This window comes from Pteropus vampyrus, unplaced genomic scaffold (genome assembly GCF_000151845.1).
Source record: "Pteropus vampyrus isolate Shadow unplaced genomic scaffold, Pvam_2.0 Scaffold5, whole genome shotgun sequence".
Classification (NCBI taxonomy): Eukaryota; Metazoa; Chordata; class Mammalia; order Chiroptera; family Pteropodidae; genus Pteropus; species Pteropus vampyrus.
The window spans coordinates 3,890,510-3,912,821 of NW_011888786.1; positions in this window are offsets into that span (position 1 = coordinate 3,890,510).

A 22,312-nucleotide genomic window follows, 5' to 3' on the forward strand; every position below is an offset into this window, starting at 1 on the left:
AGTTTATAATTCAAGCACTAATACATCTGTGAGCTTCAGATTCTTATATCCAAAAACTAACATTTGTACTTTAGTACTTCAAATTTTAACCTTCCCAAAACTGAATTTCTGAATTCCCACCCCCTCTCCCAAAAAGGCTTATTCCTTTAGAAGCAATCTTCATTTTATTATTGGAAGAACCATCCATCTAGTTACTCAGATCAAAATTTGAGGACTTATTTTTAACCCTCCCTTTCCCTCACCCCCTACATCATCCAATCCACTAAAGCCATGTTGACTATAATCATAAAGTAGCTCCTGAATTTAACACTCCTTCCCTATTCACTGCTCCTCATCTAGTCCAAACCACCATAATCACATTCCTGAACTTCTAAAACTCCTTTCTTTCTTGTCCCATTGTAGTACCTCTTCTAGATACCAGCCAGAATGACCCCTGAGAAAGGTAAATCAGATCCTATTTTTCAACTGCTTAAATGCTTCCTTTTGCCTTCTAACTTCACTGGAATGAAATTCAGCCCCTTTTCAGAGTCTTTGAGGCCCGATTTGTCAATTCATCTCTTAGCTCCAACTTTCTCCCCTCATTGATATCATTTAATAGCACTTGATTTCTTGTTATATCTTAAAAATACCAAGATTTTTCCTTCTGAAGCACTTAACTTTTTTTCCCCCCTCCATATTCCTCTTGCCACAGATATTAAAATGGCTGGTTCTTTATTCTCACTTTTTAAGGAAACATCAAATTACCCAAGTCTAGGGTAATTTGAGCATCAAAAATAGTGGGAATAATGGATATAAAATTCATGTGTCCTTCTTGAAAGAAAGAAAGAAAGAAAAAGAAAGAGAAAGAGGGAAAGCTCTCTTCTGTATTGAAATGCCAACCAATAAATGCAGAAGAAATGGTAGAATTTGAAAATCTATCATTTTTTAACTATGGAATAATTAGTTGCATAAAGAGTAAGAGATGGATGCTAAAGCTAGAAATAAAAGTTCGACAAGGAACAGGATAGTTACATAATTTCAATGTATTTTCCCACAAATTACATGTCAATTATAAATGGTAAAACAATGTTAGAGTAAAGAAACCTGGCTAACATCACCTTAATCAAACTATCAAAATTGACTTTACCAACAATGAGCAAAACGTATATCATGTACTTTTTCATTAGATTCACTAAGAATGACACAATACAACACTTATTCTATACATAATTGGTCAGTATGCATAACCTGAATCTTATCATAAGGAAGCACCAGACAAACTCAGACTGAAGAACATTCTACAAAGCAAAACAAAGCAAAAAAAAAAAAAGTGAAATTTCATGTAATAAAAATAAGTCTGAGAAACTGTTCCAGATTAAAGATCAAAAACACATGCCAAAAAAAGTGGCATTATGTCTACAGTTCACTCTGAAATGGTCCAAATATATGCATATCAGAATAAATGTGAATTTCAAAGTTTATTTGGACTGAGCTTCTCAATTTCTGCCTTGATTCATTTGAACCACATTGCCACCTCCATGTCGTATCTTATTCTTTTTGTGGATAGAATTCGGATAATTCGATGGGCCTAAGGTATGTTCTAAGAGAAATTTTTCTATTGTAAAATAATTGATATGTCAGAGAGGGAAATCAAAAAATGCCTATGTATTGAAGCCAAACATATGGCAACCACCTGAAAAATAGGTCAAGAAAGTAATCACAAGTGTGACTACTGCTATGAGAACTTTAAAACTATCAGTATTACTTTCTGACCTATAAAAATAATAAAGGTTGAGAAAACTCTACAGTAAATATTTTGATGATTTCTCATGCAACTTTATAACCATCTTCTGTTTATAACTTCAAAGAAACTGTTTTGTACTTTGCATTTTTAAAACATATTTTACCACTTGTAAATGAAATTCAGCTTTTCTATAGAAATTGGCAAGAGGCGAGACTATAGATATTTGCAAATGATATTATCTGTATTGAATATTATGCAATGCTAAAGGTTTGGCTTAAAAATATAACATAAAAATGTAGTTTAAAGATGTAGTCATTTAGAAATCAGATTTTTTATTGTTGAAATGCTGTAAAAACTACATAAGAAGGTTAGGAAAAATAAATTCCCAATTGATATCATGCTGATTTGTTTATTAAAATGAATAAGACATAATACAGTATTTACTTAACAAAAATGTTAATCAATCACCAGCTATGTGATGAGCTATGAGCCACATGCTGGGAGTTGTGGTTACTTGTGTGTGATCTGGCGTACACGGGGCTTTCTAAGCTGGAGACAACTTTGTACTTTCAGTCCTGGAAGAAAAGATGAGATGCTTTATTCTCACCCTTAAATGGCATCTCCATTTTCCACTGCAAAATTTAGAATTTTAAGGAAATCAGGCAAATCAAAAAATTCCTGTATAGCACCATTCCTTTGTTTTCATGAAAACGTTGATGCCATAAGAGAAAATGAAGCCACATCTCTGTTTATATTATGCTATTTTTCAAACCTTTTAGGTTTGACAAGATATAGCATGTGGTCCTCTGAGCACTTTTCTTCTTTTATTTTTAAACCCAGACATTTTTCATGGAAATTCATTCCTTATGCTCTTCGTTCCTTTCCACTTAACTCATCAATGCATGGCTCTACATGAGATATTTGACATTTAGTATAAATTTTATTTTATTTTTTCGTAAACATAGGAAGCTGTATTTCTGCTAAGTGTAAACAAATCAAAATGTTTAACTTCAGGTTGATTTCATCAAGTAGTGTAAATGCTTGTGTGCCTATGTGTGTCTGCTACTTTTGGCAAACCAGATTTCTTCCTCCGTTCTAAAACCTTTATCCACATGATAACAAGTGAATGAAGAGTAAGGAAAGAAAAGCTACACATGACATACAGCATGAACAAAAATAATCATCCTCAAGCAAAATGTCGAGAGAATAATGAGCATGTAACACCCACAGATAATAGGTGACATAATCTATTTCCTCCACTGTTTAAGTTGTTTTTATTGGTATTAAATAATTTATAAATTAATGTTTCAGGAAAAGTAACATCTAATATTTAATGGAAATCATCCATGGTATTTATTTTGTATATACATATTTCTTAATTTTCACATAATCTTGAGAATTTAATAACTATTTACATTATACAAATGAGAAACTTAAGGCATTGAAAGGTTACATGTCTTCCTCAGTTTCAAGCCAATAATTAGGTGACTGAGATGGGATTCCTACCTAGTTCTAGATTGCAAGGTCAAAGAATTTTAAAATACTTTATACATTCTCATTTTACTTGGCATATGAGGCATTATTATCCTCTAATTTATTTAGAGGAAGTAAATTAATTTGACTTGGCTCAATCTGCATTGCACTATAGTTCACTTAAGTTAGAAACATGTAAAAGGTCACCTATTACTATTAGTAAAATTTTATGCTTTGTCACATGATTTTAAGTAGTTTGTGACAGCCTCAAAATGGGATCGATTTAAGAACTATTTTCAATGTCCTGGCTTTCACATTTAAACATTCTTCTTCTTTGCCAAAGATTAACATCTCGAAGTTAAAGAAATCTATTATTAAATTTATTAAAAAGACATAAGATCATAAATACTGAATGGACTTTACTGGTAAGGAGACAAGGGAGTTCACTTGGTAAATATTCCTTATCTAGAAGTTTCCATGATAAATATATGAAAGGTATTTTCCCATGATATTCTTATTTAAATGTGGCTAGACACAGAAGTCATCCTGCTATTAAAACTCAATTTAGCTAGTTTTTATTTTCATTGTAGAAACTTAAAGAATACGTACATTCATTGACTGTAGAAAAGGTGAGGAAATTTGTTCCTTATAGAAAATGAATATTGAGTGGAGTAAGTATATAGAGTTGTTTGTTTGTTTGCCAGTTTTTTATAAGAGCATGGATATTTTCCCCCCAAAATAAAATGTTAGGTTAGCCTTATTATTATATCAGAAAATAGTAGAGTGATGCCAGCCATCTCACTGGTGATGATTATGATGACGTAGTCACTGATATGCATGCATGTGCACTGAGTGTGTGACAGAGTTTACAACTAAAAGGCTGAGTTTAAGGTGAAATAGATACATAGAAAAGATGAAACAAATACCATATTTAGTTCTTTAGTTTAACACAAAAGTTGATATCTGCTACCGAACTCAAATGATTTTCTTTGTGTCTGAATAATGTATTTGGATAAAATTTATAAAGAGATAGCTTTCAATTAAACTCTGAAAAGATTATTTAAGAAAATAGAGCTGCCACCCTGCCAAATAAGAAATAGGCCACTGAAGGCATATATCTCACCTTCCAGAATACCTTAATTTTTTTTTTTTAATTTTTATTATTACTTCTATACCCCTATCATAGCACCAATTCATTGCCTTGTATTTTTTGCAATTGTTACTTCCACCTGCTGGGTCTATTCATTTTTCAGAGAGGGTGTCGATGTGTCCATTTTTAAGAGTGGATTCATCAATTTCTCCTTGCAGTTCTATCAGTTTTTCTCTCATGCATCGATGCTCCATCGTTAAGCCCATATACATTAAGAATTATAATGTCTTCTTGGAGAATTAACTCCTTTACCATTATGTACTGTCCTTCTTTATCCCACTGAAGGTTTTAAAACTCTGAGTTGTCAATTCTCATCCACTAGCAATTTCTCATTTATAGTTCAGACTTTACCACCCAGCTCTGGTTCCCATGGAGGCTTCTGCTCACGGGTGTTTGCTCCTGTAAATGACAACTTCTAGTATTTCATGTCCATCTCTCTGATTGTTGATTTTTCAGCCTGTTCAGCTTTTTAGTATTAATGTAACTTTACAGATGAAAAACCTCAAAATTGAATTCTATATCCAGTGAAAATATCCTTCAAAAGTAATGTTAGAGAAAAAAATACTTTTCCAGATAAGTGAATACTGAATAAAATTGTCACCAGCAGAAAATTAGAGCATAGTGATAATAAATATAACTCATGTAAAATAAGAATCTATAAGCCTATATATACATGAGTACATAAATGAATACAAAAATAAATATGGGAGAAAGGAACATTTTCTTACAATATAATGTCATTAATATAGAAGGCATGATAAATTAGAAAATTATCACTTCATGCTAAAATTTGTGGGGAAAAGATTAATGAAAAAAGGAAAAATCACATAATCTTGTGCTCTTTCTGGCTTACATATTAATACAATGAGAAAAACAGTATCTTATAGATACAGTAGAGAAAATTTACAGACACCTCATTAACTACTTTATCAAAGTTATCATTATTGATACGGGTACAAACCAGTCTTATGCTTTCTACTATTAGGTACTGAGAAAGAAATATATCTTCTGTGGCATTTCTTCCAAAAGTGCATTTCTTGAATTTCATCCTGAGTGAACATCAAGCAAGCTTAAAATGCAAGATATCCCATAAAATAGCCAAACCGTAATCTCAAAGATTATCAAAGTGATGAAAAACAAAGCATAAGGAAACGATCCAGATTAAAGGGGCCTAAGGACACATCACAGCTAGATGAAAGGCGTGACCCCAGATTATGAAAGGCATGACCCCAGGGGTTGGGGGGGCAGTTTCTAATTCTTTATCTTCATATTCACCGATCTTCTTTTTCAGTATTGTTGTGTTTGCTTTAAGCCCATTCTACGAGTTTTCTTATAAATTTCAGATATTGTATTTTAAGCTCTCGAAGTTAAATTTGCTGATTTTTATAGTTTCAATTTCTCTCTAGCTGTATGTTTTCCATTCATCCCTGAGCATATTTATAATAACTGTTTAAAGTCTTTTCCTTCTGGTTCCATTTTTTTTTCTGTCATTTCTAGTTCTGTTTCTATGACTGCTTTCCACCCTGACATTTTTTTGCTTCTTTGCTAATACATATTGGTTGGATGCCAGATATGTTGTTGAATATGAATATTATATTGTTCCTTCAAAGCATGTTGTAAGTTTTTTTTGCCTTTTTTGAAAGGTAGATTCTAAATTACTTGCAGATCACCTTGATTGTTAGAAAGTTTAATTTTAAACTCTATTAAGAGGCTACTGGCACAGCTTTCACTCTCCTGCTATTTTAGACTTGCCATCGAGGTGTGACCTGCTGGGGTCTCTACTGAATTATCTGGATGCTAAGTGCCTTCTCTCTACTAAGCTAGTTGGAATTCAAGTGTCTTCCAGCCTTGTATATGTTCTGGAGAGTTTTTAGCTAATAGCTCCTTGATAAATTTTGGTTGGTTGGTTGGTTTTGCCCAGCCTTGTAGCATTTCTATACATGTGTGCAGTTTAGTGTTTGGACAGAATAGACTCAAGGGGGTGCTCCATAAATCTCTGGAACTCTTTCTCTGGACAGCTCCTTGATCTCCAGTACATTGTCCCACAAATTCAACCCTGTTGGTTTCTCTGAACTCTCTTTTTACTCAGCTCACTGAAACTCATTTCCAAGACATATGAGATTCTCCCCTCTGTGTACAGAAGTCTAGAACAAGTGCTTCCAGGAAAAAGACAAGCTTACTGAGCCGTTCCCCTTTCTTTCAGTGGTGCTGGTCTTGTGTGGACTATTGTCTTTTATCTAATAGCAGATTTCCACATCATTTTTCCAGTTTTCTAGTTCTTTCCAGTGAGAAAGGGAAATCCAGTGCTGGTTGCTTCAACATAATTTCAAATAGAAACTTCTATATAGATTCATACAAAATTAATATTATATGTACTCGGTTAGTGTATGCGGCACTCTGAGCATGAACACCATGGTCCCTGATCTGTAAATAATGACTAAATATTTGCTCTAAGACCACCCAGTCTTTGTTGCCTAATGTTTGGCCTCTGTTTGATATTTTAATATATCAAAATATGCTTTTTAATGTATTAGGAATAAGCTTCCTCTTTCAGCACCTTTAAATTTGGGTTAAAGTTACATTTATTTGTGAATATAGGGCATGTTTTTAAGTAGAAGTTGGTTTTATTTGTTTATAAGTTAACTCATTTTATAATAAAAAGTAATTTTGATTCTAATAAAAAGTAAAGTGTGGTATTCTCAGCTAAAAGCAACATATGTGCTTTTGAAGATTGTCCGTTTTCTGGACTGCCATTGGGATTGTGCATATTGTATTAATTTTCTTGGTGTTTCTCGCCTTCATGTGTGTCATGACTGGCTTTGTAATTTTTGGATTCATAACAATCTCACAAATGTTCTCATCCTCAGTTTAAATTTATTTAGTGAAGTGAACTTGTGAATCCTTGGATTAAGGGGTGGTGGGGAGAGAATGGATGGTTTGGTTGCTAAATTTTCCAAGTTCTCAGATGCAATCTCAATCATTATAATTCTTCTTTCTTTAGCTCATTGTTGCACTTTTTGAAAGGTTAGTATCTCTGTAAATTTCAAGTTGTTATTTAGATAGTTTCCTTTATTGTACATGAACTATAGTGTTATGTGTGTATATAAAGTATATTTAAGTCTATAAAAATTATCAGAAAGCATTGTAGTTCTTTGAAGTTATCAAGCTCATGTGCTGAATGTGTTCTGTGTTCCTCTATAGTGTAAAGGAGATCAGTTTGAATTTTCATCTACCAATGTCCATCTTAGCTGTATATACGACTGCTTAAGAATCCTGTTAGCTTATAAAGCCTCTCTAAATATCAAAAATTAATGGTGCATTTGCTAGAAGGTAGTATAGTGGCTTAAATAGTGATCTCTTTCCTCCTCCCTTAATGACTGTCTTAACCTCAGAATGTGATCTTCTTCATTTCTATAAAGAAATAGATGCTTGTCCCGAAATGTCCCAAATTGGCCACAAGTCCTGGCTCCCTCTTGTCCTCTGGCTCTCTCCTGGGTGGGATTCCAACCTCTTCCCTGCTTCCTGTGTAAGGCCCGCTATGTAAGGGAGAACATATAACTTCCTCAGAGACCTAGAGACAGACTGGAAAGGCGTTAGGGAGAAGTCATTCCATCTATATTCATCAGAGAAAAGGGAAGCAGATGGCCCAGGTTGAGGGTACAAAGGAGAGGGTGTAATTCCTTTGCTTAGGCTCTGCTCTATACTGCAAATGTGTAATTCTCGCAGTATCATGTGTTCTCTGTTTCACGCATTTGTAGCCCAGCTTTCTCAATGTGCAGGCAGGGGAAGAAGTTTCTAGCTCTACCTGCTTTCTCAAATACTTATTTTTAATACCCAGTAAGCAGACTTGACCTCTCGCCTTCCCCTTCCTACTGGGAGAAACTCAGTTCTCTTGTCAACATCTGTATGGATTCCTAGGAGTTTCTTATCGTTTGATCATTTTCCCCCTTTGATTTTCTCATCCTGCTGAATTGTCAGTATCAATTTATATCTTGATTCCTTGAGATGTTTTCTGTGCCCTGAATCTCCACAAATATGAGACACAACCCCTTAATCTGAATTTCTCTGTGCACCACCAACATAAAAATTTGTCTTTGCTGAAAATTTGGGGTTAAATTCCATCACACTAAAAACATGTTAATAGTGAATATAATAATCCATGTCCCAAATTTTACTGGCCCCAACCGCCACAGAGAACTTTGCACCATCTCTGACTCTTTAGACCTTAACTCTCCCCCACCATACTCTTTCCTCTGGCACCTCCTTATCCATTTACCTTACTTTATTCTTCATTTGTTTTCAATAAATGTTTATCGAGTGCCTATCATTTGCCAGGCATTGTTCTGGTCATTGATTAACTTGAGTAGTTCAGGTTTTTTTGTCTCCTACCACCCAGGGGAACCTTACCTTTCTCCACTGAGAACACAAACCTGGCACTACCATTTTAACCAAGTGTGCACATCACATACCTCAGTTAGAGAATAATCTTTTTTCCAGTGATAAACCATAACTCTGCCAACCCCTATCCCTTTAACCTTAACCCTTTATCCTTGAGTTGTTGACTCCCTAGTAAAAACCAAACAAACGAACAAACAAACAAAAAACCCTTTATCTTTAACTTTACAATACCAGTGGCTGCAGATGATGTGATAACCCTTGTGGATATAATCATGTGAGGAATTGTTCTTTTTCTACCAATGGATGAAGAACAGACCAACCGCTACTTTTCTGTTTCCCTTTACTATCTTCATGTCTTATTCAGAGAGCCCAGTTCTTCCAAAGGAATTCCTTGTAGACACTGGAAATAAAAATACTTTGTTTTATATGTAAAAAAAATAAAAAATAAAAATAGATGCTTTGAAGATGTAATTAGTTAAAGACATTGAAATAAAATCATCCTGGATTTAGGGTGAGACAAATCCAATGACTTGTGTCTTTATAAGAAGAGGAAAGAAAAAAATAAAGAAGAGGAGAGGACATAGAGAGACATTCAGAAAAGAAGGCCATGTGAGGATGAAGCAGAGATTAGAGTAATGAGCCACAAGCCAGGGAATGCCTCAGACCACCAGATGGAAGAGGCAAGAAGGAATTCCTTTCCAGAGCCTCAGTGGAGCACGGCTCTGCTCATACTCCAATTTGGACTTCTAGCCACCAGAACTATGAGAAAACAAATTGCTACTGTGTTAGGCCACCGAGTTGTGGTAATTTGTAAGGGAAGCCCTCAGAAACTAATATAGGTATGTTTTAAATAATTCTTTCATATGCCTTATATTAACCTGTACATCTCTAAGAATCAGAAAATACACTTCTGATGACAAAACAGAGAACAAATATAAATATCTCTAAAGAACGAGTGAACTAAAACAATAGAATACGTGGTCCACTGACATTCGACCACATATTTTGATGTTGGGTTTTGATAAATATCTGATGTCTGGCTGACTCTACAGCTGAAGCAATCATGCTTGAACCTATAAAAATGTTGAGATTTCCATTCAATTACCTTTAACTTTTGGTTCTTCCCCCAAATGATTTATGATCAGAACTCCAATTACAGACCATTGCAAAATGGAATTTTTCTGTGTGGGCATTTTATGTGAGAGAGAGGCTTTTCTACTTTTCCCAGCTTTCCAAGAATAAAGAACTCTATAATTGACCCAATCGACTTAAAATTACTATATCAAATACTATGCCTAAGTGCATCCTTATATGATACTAATTGAAGAAGAAACTAGATTTTGGTACCATCTCATTATCCGCAGTGAAGTGACCACCATCCGGCAGAGTAACATTACTTAAATTGAAAACCCCACAAGAAAATAATAGGTACTCCCTCCAAAAAAAGGATTCTGTGGTGAAAAACATGTAGTTAAATAAATTTAAATGTTTCTTTAAGAAATCCTTATCATCTTAAAGAAATAAGTATGCATAATGAATCTTTATTTAGAAAAACATGCAATATTTCTCAACTTTTTTGCCTTTTTAATAGTTTTCATAGAATATAGCAGCTTTGAGTACGCGTGCTCGGGGGAGTATGGTTTGGAAGTAACATTCTAATAATTGGTATTATCATAGGCTTTCACAGTAATAATGACATAACACTTGCTCTGACATAATACTTGCTCTGACATAATACTTTCTTATGCTTTCATATATAATACGAACTCTTACACAATACTTCATTTGTTCCAGACACTATTTTAGGCATTTTACTTTTATTATGTCATTTAATTTTCTCAGCAATTTTGTGAGATAGGGAATATTAATACCTCCAATTAACTTATTTAAATAACATACTGAATGTATCACGGCCGGTTAGTGTTAGACGAGGGACTGGGAGCCCAGGCTGTCTGGCTTCAGAGTTAGTGGATTTAACCTGCAGTAAGAACTTGTGGGCAAAATCGAAGCTTGATAAACACAAGAATAAGCTAAGAAAGCAATTAGATGTTTCTCAACTATTTTTGATCATGGGCTAATTTGGGAATCCAAAGAAAGCCACAGAATCCATCCTCATGAGAGTGTATACACACATATCCATACAAACATGTATATGATTTTCAGAGCATTGCCAAGCTCCTAAAGCATCCAATCGACACTAGACAGAATCACTGATTTAACTGTCTTTAGGTATGACTAAATTAATGGTGCCAGATCCAGAAAAATCTTAGAGTTGATTAGTATGTAGCAGAAGTATAAGAAACTTTTGAGGTTGTGTCTAAGAAAGATAATTAAATTATTCCATACCATTGAATGGGCTGGGGTAGTATCCAGACTGATTTTTTATTTTTTAGGTGTCAATGCTTTGTTTGAAATAGGCTGCTTTTTAAAAATCTGTTTTTTTAAAAAAAAAAAATTATTTTTAAATTAGAGTTGGCATACAATATTGTGTTAGTTTTAGTTATACAACTTAGTGATTAGACATTTATATAACTTATAAAGTGATCACCCTGATAAACCTAGTACCCTGTGTTGTTTCTCTTAGACAGGATTTTTTAATGAACAAGTAATTTATCTCACCTAATTAGACATTTCCTGCCTTGCAAGGTTTCCAAGACTGTGCTAGCTAGAGCTGGAGCTAAGTTACTGATTACATCTGCACTAATGCACAGGGCCGGGAAAAGTTATTTACTCACTGCGCTCCTCATTCTCTCCTAAACTGTTTCCCAAAGCAGTGAAGCGAAGGATGGTAATTTACAAGAAAATATGGAACCATATTATCGCATATGTCATCTGTTTATGACACTCCTCAGATTAAACTAATCTTAATTTAAAAAATTAAAAAAAAATTTAATTCCAGTTGGCATATAATATTATATTAGTTTCAGGTATCCAGCATAGTGATTAGACATTTATATTACTTAAAAAGTGATCACCCCGATAAATCTAGTCCCCATCTGACACCACACATATGTATTATGATGTTATTGACTGTATTCCTCATGCTGTACTTTACATCCCGTGACTGTTTTGTAACTACCAATTCGTACTTCTTTATCCAGTCCCTTTTTTTATCCCCCCAATTCCCTTCCTATCTGGCAACCAACAAAATGTTCTCTGTATCTATGAGTCTCTTTCTGTTTTGTTTATTTATTTTATTCTTTAGATTCACATGTAAGTGAAATCATATGGGATTTGTCTTTCTCTGTCTGACATACTCCACTCAACGTAATACCTTCTAGGCCCATCCATGTTGTTGCAGATGGCAAGATTTCATTCTTTTTATGGCTGAGTAATACTCCATTGTATGTACGTACCACCAATTCTTTATTCATTCATTCATTAATAGACACCCAGGTAGCCTCCATATCTTGCCTAATGTAAATAATGCCACAATGAACACATGGATTCACATATCCCTTTTAATTAGTGTTTTAGGTTTCACCAGACATGGGATAACTGAGTCTTTCTTTGACTCTTATTATAGCCTTTGTTTTAAAGTCTATTTTGTCTGGTATAAATATTGCTAACCCAGTTTTCTGTTTGTTTGTTTCTATTTTCTTGAAACAACTTTTTTATCCCTTCACTTTCAGTCTGCATGTGTCTTTCAATCAGAAGTCTCTCTCGTAGCCAGCATATATAAGGGTCTTGTTTTCTTATCTGTTTAGTCACTCTATCTTTTGATTGGAGTATTTAATCCACTTATATTTAAAGTAACTGTTGCTATGTATAGTTATTGCCATTTTATCATTCATATTTTTAATCTTTTTTCTTCTTCTTCTTAAAAAAGTCCTTGCAACATTTCCTGTAATACTAGTTTGATAATGATGAACTACTTAGCTTTTTCTTGACTGGAAAGCTCTTTATCTGTCCTTTGATTCTAAATGATAGCTTTGCTAGGTAGAGTAATTTTTGTTGTAGGGCCTTGCTTTTCATCGCTTTAAATATTTCATGTCAATCCCTTTTGGCCTGCAAAGTTTCTGTTGAGGAATCAGTTGACAGTCTTGTGAGAGCTCTTTTGTAGGTAACTGCTTTTCTCTTGCTACTTTTAAGATTTTCCCTTTGTGTTTAACCTTCAGCATTTAAATTATGATGTTCCAGAAAGATTTTAATATTAGTTTTCTCTGGCAATTCCTGTCTCTTTTTCTGTTCATTTTCTTAAAAATTTTTTGAACAACTGATTATGTTTAATCTGAACCAGAAATAATGTTAGTGATCTTCTGGGATAGGATAGATCTCTAATTTATTCTTTTACCCTGATTTGATTAAATCTACATGGCTTCTGTTTTTATTCTAATTTGACTCAGTTTATTAATTTATTGTTATAGAAAGATGTTTTACGATTCTAATGTACTTTTCAAACCAAAAGAGTAAAATTAAGTCTAGATAAAATTAAATAGGTTTTTATTTAATATTCATATAAGGGAACCTAAAAAGATGAGTTTTTTTTTTTTTAAATAAAAATAGATATTTTAGTTGAGTAGGACTTGACTATGCCAAAAACATATAATTCATTTATGGTAGACTAGTTAATATTTTCAGAAAATGGTTGAAATGTGGACATATAATTCATTTATGATAGACTAGTTAATGTTTTCAGAATAAAGGCTGAAATGTGAATTAATTTGAATTTAGCTAGCATAGTGAAATGACATGGAAATTGGAGAAAGATAGGCTTGGTTCAAAATAATTTATCTATTCAACAAATATCCATCAGGTATGTGTTGGGTAGAATAAATCTTATGCTACTGAGGGCAAGATTACATCTTGTTTTCCACTGTATCCTTCCAATATCCTGCATTCAAATAGTTTATTATTTATGACCTGTATTACTTGGGGAAAATGACTCACCTGTATAATGATTTCTTATAATTATATGTTTATATAAATCACATGAAAACATACAGACAGCAACTCATTAGGGTCTAGCACAATATCTGTGGTTCAATAAGAAAATGCTGAATAATTGTATAAATAAAGAAATAAATAGTTATTTATTGAGAGTTAATACAAGCTAAATGTGCTATGGTATATACCAGTATCCAGTACATAGTAATTGCTGAAAATGTATTTCTTATTTTTTCTTTCTATATAATTTTACAATGTCCAGAAAATCTCAAGTTAAAAATAATATTTCATGTGGATGATACTTACTAACTTTGAGATTAATGAACATTTCTGGGTAAGTGGTGTATGCTTCTGAATATCTGTTCAGTGCTTGCTTTACTCTTATATGCAATATTCTCACATTATATGTTTATGCATGAAAGAGACAGTGATTTTTCTAGTCCCCACTCTATAAAAGATATTGTTTTGATTGCCATGAGCAGTTACAGCACAGGGAAGACCAAGTTCTTCCCCAAAAGAATAATATTTTAGAGGAGGCAAAACAAGCTTAGTCCTCAAAAATGCTAGCTAAGAAAAAACATAACCAAATATAGCTTTGTAGCACAAAAAGAAATGCCAGAAAATTGAAGTGCCAGGAACCAGATGAACTTATTTTGAAGAGATTAATGGAGATGAAATTGCTTCTTTCCTCATTAAATATGATATCCATTTATTGTGCAGTACAAGGGGTTTTACATATGATATTTTGTTTAATTCCCACAATAACCAGAGTAAGCATTCCTTTATAGGTGATAAAATGAAAACTCAGAGAGGTTAAATCATTTTCTCAAGATCATACATCTTAAAATAACAGAGCCAAGATTTGACCTTGCACTCCATAACCATGCTACAGCCATCAACTGTGGCAGAGGTACAAATTAGATGCTTTCAGTTGAATATAAGTAAAAACTTGTCTCAAACTTACATATATATTAGGGAATTTATTGGTTTTACAAACTGGGATTCTGGAAGTAGAGTAACGTATACCACTGGCTTTGAGATGTCATCAAGGATCCACTGTTTTTCTTCCTCTTTGCTCAATCGCCCAAGGGATTTTTTTGTTTGTCCTTGTGTTTTTAAGATGATTGACAGCAGCAATCAATGCTGATTTCCCAGAGAGATAGGTAGATGTATAGATAGATAGATATGGTAAAGACAACCATGTAAAAGCCTTCTGTCTTCTGTTGCTTGAATCACCCTTGAACAAGTTTTTATGGCAAAAATCATACAGGTTGCTTGTTAGGTAGATAAGGTTAATCGCTGAACTCATCACTAGAAAGTAGATGGGGTTACCTTGACCGTTTTAGACCAGTGAAGGTCCACCTCTAGACTTGGGAATGCAGTCAATTCCACTCAACAGCAGGGCAGCTACACAATGTGGGAAGAATCGAATGAATGATGAAAAAAGAACAATTGAGCCACTAAATCCACAATTGTGAACACATGATTAGTTTTAACTTCATTAGCTAAAAAAAATTATAAATAAAAAGCGAGAGATTCTCTTCTTTAATTAATAATTATTTTTAAATATCTCACTATTTCATATGAGGAATTGGCACATCAAGGATCTAAAGAAATCCAGATCTCTCCACATATATTAATAGCAATGGAATTCATAAATTTAATCATGTGCTTTGGGGGAAAAAATGAAAGAAATTATAGGTTTACTACGCTACAGAGGAACAGGGTAAATCTGATCACTCTAGAAGACTGAAAAAAACAGAATCTGGGGAAGTAGAGGTAGTAAGCAGATTTATTTAATTTACTCCATCCTAAGACAATAATATTTCCTCTGGGTTGCCTACAGGAGTACCAATAAGGCATTTTCCAGAATACAGATGAGTTAGATGTCGTAATGATATAGATTCAGATATATCTGTGCTTGAGCTCTTTCAATGTCATTTCCTAGCTGCATCATTTTGGACAGGTAACAATTTCTCTCGCTCTGTTTCCTCATTTGTAAGATGTTCATAATAATAGCAGCTGCTTTGCACTGCTGTAAAAAAGATTGAAGGAGGTAACGTATATAATGCTCAGTGAAATGCCTGACACCTGGAAGCTCACTGAATGCTTGCTATTAATTTGGTTTAGATTAATCAAGTGTTACACTCCCTAAGATTTTATGCAAGTTTATTCTGCAGAGCCATCTATCTGCTTGTTAGTTCTGATTTTCTGATTAAATTATTCCTATTCAATGTCATTGTTTCTATCTGTGATGAATTAAGAGGAGCAATAGGAACAAGGATAAACAAGTTGTTTTGGCATTTTTATAAACAGACTTTTATCTTTGATTTGCTTTTCTGTTCCTGGCATTTGTTTATTTGCATAACGAGAAAAATAAAAGTTACTAAGGGATGAATGCCATGTAATCAGAGGAAAAGTTGGTGTGGCTCAAAGCACTGGGAATGCATGATAGGAGTGCCTGAGAATCTTGGGTTTTGTGAAGAGCTAATGATGGGTTGTATGTGCTGTCAAAGGGCTTGCGTTTAAAGGTGCAATATAACACGGACTGAAAGAGAAATCAAACATAACGTGATGAAAGGTACCTGATCATTATTATTTATTATCACATGAGGTTATAACCACTACTGACTTTTGAACATAATGAACTTCAAATATGCAGGAAAGAGTCGGCCAATTTAGAATTCTCACAATAAAAGGGACCTTTTGGAATCACTCACAGCAGGATCTTCTGCTTCTGCCACTTTGGGCAAGATGCTTAACATCTGTAAGAATTCGTATCCTCATCTGATAAAATGGTGTAACAACATAGATCTTTGGGTTTCCTTTTTATTTTTTAAATCATTAAGTGTATATAAAGCATGTATGACATTTAGTGGGTACTTAATACCCACCTATTATATTTTGCAGATGTTTAATTGTTCATTTATATCACTTGTAAAATAAGAGACTTAAGACAATTAACAAGCTTATGCTATCTTAAACAACACAAGCATATATAGAATAAATTTTAAAAAGAAAAAAGTAAAGAAAGGAAGGACTGAGACACCAAATGAAAATAGGAATGTTACTAATAGAAAAATGCAAAATCTGAATTTCCTGCGTATTTTCTAGTGTCGATTTCAAGTGTCTCTAAGGTTTCTGGTGCCAAAGGAAAAAAAAGGAAACACAATGTATACAATAATTCGCAGAGCCGATTACATAAGAGAAAAAAATCTAGTCAGCAAAGCAAAACACTGCACTGAATAGGAGCTCATTCTGCCTGCGGAGCTGCCAGGAAGGTGAGGAGGGACCATGACTGAGTCAGCCTCTCGAAGCACAAAGCACGACCCGCAGCCCTTCGCACAAAGCGCTCTCTCCATGCGTGTTCCTGGGCCCACCAGCTGCAGCAGACCCGTGGGCAGTGCACCCCTTTTTCCGGTCTCTTTATAACCTGTTCGCACCTTTGTAACGAGTCCCGCATCAGTTAGCTCCCACTAGATTATGCTGAGGTGAAAGAGAACCCCACATTTCAGTGGCAATGACAGCAGTTTTTCCCTTACATTGCATGCAAACCGCTGCAAGGTGGCCGTAGCTCTGCCCCACACATCTTTTCGTCCTGGGGCCCAGACGGCAAGGCAGCCGGATCTGCATGATACCGTTCTGAAGAAAACAGAACGTCTTCCAGAAACTGACCATGGTTGTAAAGCTGCCCATCAAAACTGGCACCTGTCTCCTCCAGTCAGTTCCATGTCCAGTGGGACAGGGGTGTGTGCGCCCCCCACAAGGAGAGTCCTCGTGTGACAAGATGTGTGTGTGGTGGGAGAGGATGATGACAGCATCACCCTCTTACAGGAAAGGGGATTGCAGATCATAGACAATGGGAATATGGTCTCTAAACTTTATTAACTCTCCTCAGATGGCCCAATGGAGGAGAGTCACTTACTATCTCCAGGCCTAGTGAACTTCATATGTTGTTTATGGGAGAAACAAACAAACAAACAAACAAACAAACAAAATAGACAGAAATTCCCACTGGGGTCAATAGTCAAAGAAAAGACATTGGCTTGGCACTGAAATATATTGGCAAAATAAATATTCATCAGATTTCAAAATTGTAAACAAAATGTTTCAGGTATGTGTCATATCATTGCTTGGTAAATTTCTTCTCTAAACTATCATGACTGTTTAAATTACCTTACCCAAACCGCCATGCTATTATTCACCTTACAGAAGAGGAGACTTTTTGAGGATGTTGTGCATTACGCCACAAAACACAAGTAGTTTTCTTTACTATTAATTATATGCATTCCTCTAGGTCATTAAATATACATCAGTCTGTTTAAAGAATCAATGTCATCTATTTGTTCTGACATGTTATAACCCATAATTCATCTCATTGATCCCTTATCGTGGTGGGTTGTTGTTGTTGTTGTTGTTTTTTTTTTTGGTTATATCTCAATTTTTCAATATTGTAAATTTACTGTGATTTTTCAAATTGTTTTCTTTGCATAAATTTTAAAAAGTCACGTCATTGTGTCCAAGTTTGAATTTTTTATGTCCCTTAATAGGCTCTCTAGAAAACAGCAACTTTCATTTCCTTTAGGGATCTTTTTCTTCATCATCATTCCTTTTAATCTTTGCTAATCTGAAGGTGAAAGATGCATATTTCTTGTTGCTATTGAGCTGATTGTTTCATAAATATATCTAGCGTATATATATATTTATATACACACATATATATACATGCATATATATACATATATACATACACACACACACACACACACATATATATATATACACACAATTCTCTTAAAAATGTATTTTCATATCCTTAGCCCAATACTCCAGGGGGGTATTGGTCTTAAAATATTAGCCAATACCAGAATTCCATTTACTATACATACAGGAGGCAGGTTCTGTCCTAAGAATGTTCTAGACACTTATAACATACCATGAATCTTTATAGCAACCGTAAGAGTTAGGTACAATTATAAGCCTTATTTTATAGAGAAGGACACAGAAATATAGAGTGGCTGAATACACTGTCAAAGGTCTTATTATTAATAAATATCACATGTTTGCTTTATAACTGTTAATAGTGTTAATAGTATTTTTTTCATGCAGAATTTCAAAACATAAACCTCTTTGATATTTTGATCCTAAGGATCACTCAAAATTGTACAGAAAACTTTTTATCCTTTAGCACATTGTCGAATTACCACAAATAAAAATATAATTACTCCTGAATTTTAAATACAGTGTGATATAGGGACTTAATTTTATTTTTAACAAAAGGTTGGCCATATTTCCGGACACTATTCATCAAATAATATTCTTATTCTTACTAATTTAAATGTCATCTTTGCAATATAATTCATTTTTTCACTCTTCACTGTTTTCCTTGTATGTGCCATTAAACTAATTGCATATTTTTCTGCTAATATAATATTTAAATTTTTGTCCCTTTAGATCAATTTTTTTATAACTTAGGCAGATCTCTTCTTGTTGCTTGTCTTTTAACTGTTTTCTTAATTTTTCTTTCATACTCATAGGCCCAAATGAGCTTGAAAATCAGTTTATCAAAATTCATTTAAAAATACAAAATATTTTTCAATTTTCTTGAATGTATAAATTATTTTGAGGAGATATGACACCTTTATTATAATGTCTTCCTATTGTTTGTTTAACATTTATATTGATTAGGGTGATATAATTTTTTACATTGTTCACATTTTATGAAGTTAGTTCTTAGTTTTTTTCCCCTTTTTATTATGCATTTGATTTTTTCATTAAATGTAAAATTATTATCAATTTATAACAAAGAATATATTATTGAGAAAAATTTAAATACTACCATTGATTTACAGATATTATTCATGGTGAAAAATTATTAACATTGCAGAAAATTATGATTCCAATTCCTCTATTCAGATAAATTATGCTGTTTTTATTCTTTTCAATTGCAATGTAAAGAGATTCAACTAGTTTTAACTAACAATTGTGATTATAGTCTTCCTTTTATTCTTTATTTTACTGATCAAGACACTTCTAGAATTTGCCAGTAAGTATCATTTGGTCCTTGATTTAAGCTATTTTTATTCTTTAATAACATGAAGAAAATATCCGTATATTCTTATTATAAAGTTATTTTATATTATAAAGTTATTTTATTGAAAGAGGTATTGAATTTTATGAAAAGCTTTTGAATTTAATGTACTAGTTTTTTTTTAATTCTGTATAGAATATGAAGCAAGCTTTGGATAGTGGATTGCAAGTTAAATCAAGATAGTTTTCTTGTATGACATCATTATTAAAATTTTGTTTCTCTTTTATTTCTTGCAATCTCGAACTAATATTTCTTTCCATCTGGGTACAGATAAAGCTCTCTAATCTTTTTACCTAGACTGGACAAGTTTGTGGGAGCCAAGATGCACTAAGCACATTTGAATGCAAGGATCCCATTGCCAGCAAGGAGCATTCCCATTTTACAGTGGGCTGGAGATGCGGAAGTATGCGAGAGGAGGATTGGATATATAATCCTAGGGAGAAAAATAATCAGATAGTTTCACCTCTAAGTTACTGTTAGTGCCAATATTATAGATATTACATGGCAAATGCATGTTTGTTCTTTCAGGTCATATTAATTCCTTTGAGACTTAGACCTAGATGATTAGTATATTCCTTGTTTTAATAACAGCTCAAACTGAACTTGCTAAATTCAGTGGCCTCTAAATTGAGAAAGAGTTCTAAATTCTTTTAATTCACCAAGACTAGAAGATCTCATCCCTTATCTATTCACCTTGATGTTGCGTGCTTTCGAAACAAATAAGAGGCCTCTCCACCAATCTGGAATGTGTCAATTCACAAACGGTTAAAATATATATGTAATAGAAGCACTTTTTTGAGAATGGAGGGAGGTACAATCAAGGGCAAAAACTGTAATTTTATGCTATGTCATTTTACTCTACTCTGTATCTCATAAAATTATTTGAACACCTAGCCCTCTTCACATCCCCTCTCTCTTCTTCATTCTGTTCACTGTTATTCTTCATCTAGTGTGTCTACTGATCTTTCCTCTGTAGTTAGAGGGCTTTAACATGCTCCCAACTCCATTCACTGTTGCAGTGAGCTTCTCAGTTTTTATCATGATTTCTAATGCTGGCCTGGAATGGAGGTTCCCCTCTTCACTAATGTCTAGCTTTTTGTTCATTTCCTGAAGGGCGTGTTAAATCTTCTTGTGCTTTGCAGGTAGTTCTCTCAAGAAATTTGATATGTTTTCCTCTGGGGCAGTGTCAGAGAACTATAAATGACAGCTTATCATCAAAAGTCTTCCTTTCTCAAGAGTAAATCAGTTTTCCTGGAACAGCTCAGGTAACCTGTCAACAGTATCTGACATATGAAAGTATTTTATTAATATCTGCCTTACTTATGACATATGCTATCTTTAAATATCTGCTGTAAGCTTTGCTACCTTTTGCTTTAAAATCTTAATTTCTATGTCTCAGTTCCTAATCATGACCCCAATGTCCTTCTACTATTTTTCAGAATAGGCTCAGGTCTTTGTGAAAGTAGCATACATACTGGCCCACCAGGATATCCTAGTGTTCCCAAAGTGGATTTACCAGTTAATTCCATCTTCTTTACCATTATTCTACTTTGTGTTTATCTTCTTTCTGTCTCTAAGGAAACATGTCTACCCTTGAAGTCATTCCTGCCTGTGAAAATTATCCTAAAGGTCATTAATACCCATCAATTAGCCTAGTTAGACCAACAAAGGTTAACCTGGGAGGTAGCGCTGCCAGAGCCATGGTTAATTTGATGATGATATGGTTTTACCATCGGGAAAACATAGAGTTTAGAGTGCACTTTCATAAAAAATGATGTCAACTGGTCTTTATAAAAGCACAGCAAATTGTACTTCACTTTATAAGAGAAAATCTAAGTAAGTCTCAAAAAGACAAAATGACTTGCCAATAGTCACACTATTGCCAGTTGAGTGAAACAAGTAGGGGTTCTCATCAGTCTTTTTGTCTCTCATTTCTAAATAACTCAATTTCCAAACTGGAGTTTTGGGTACCATGCATACTGACGAATATACGCATACTAATATACTAATACATACATAATGTACTCATCCTTCCCTCCCAAACTAGTCCTTTCTCTCATATTGTTAATAGTCTCCTAGAAATCAGAGAGGTTTAATCTAGCCCTCTACTATCCCCATCCCCCCCTACACACAAATGTCACTTCCTAAGGACTCTAGTCCTAAGTATTTCTTGACTTTATCTCTCTTCACGATACCCCTACTTCTAGTACCCTAGTTAAGAACCTCATAACTCTTCATGGAAATCACTGTACTATCTCCCCTACTTGTCATCTTCTCTCTAAAGATTTCCTGTCACCTACAGAGCACGGTTAACACTTTTTAAAATAGATGAAAGACCATCTATGAACTGATCCCTCTCTATCTCACCAGTCCCTTCATTTGGAATTTCCTGTCTCACAGTCCATGTTTTTCAGAAACCCTGAATTGCCTCCACTTTCCCAGTTTACCCGGCTTTCTCTCATCTGTGTCCTTCCTGCATACTGCTCTGTAAGAGAGGTTTATTTTTATCACCTTCACATGCCTCATTCAAATTTGTTCATGCATTTCCTTTCTATGCAACCTTCACAAACACCTCCAATTATTGTGTAAG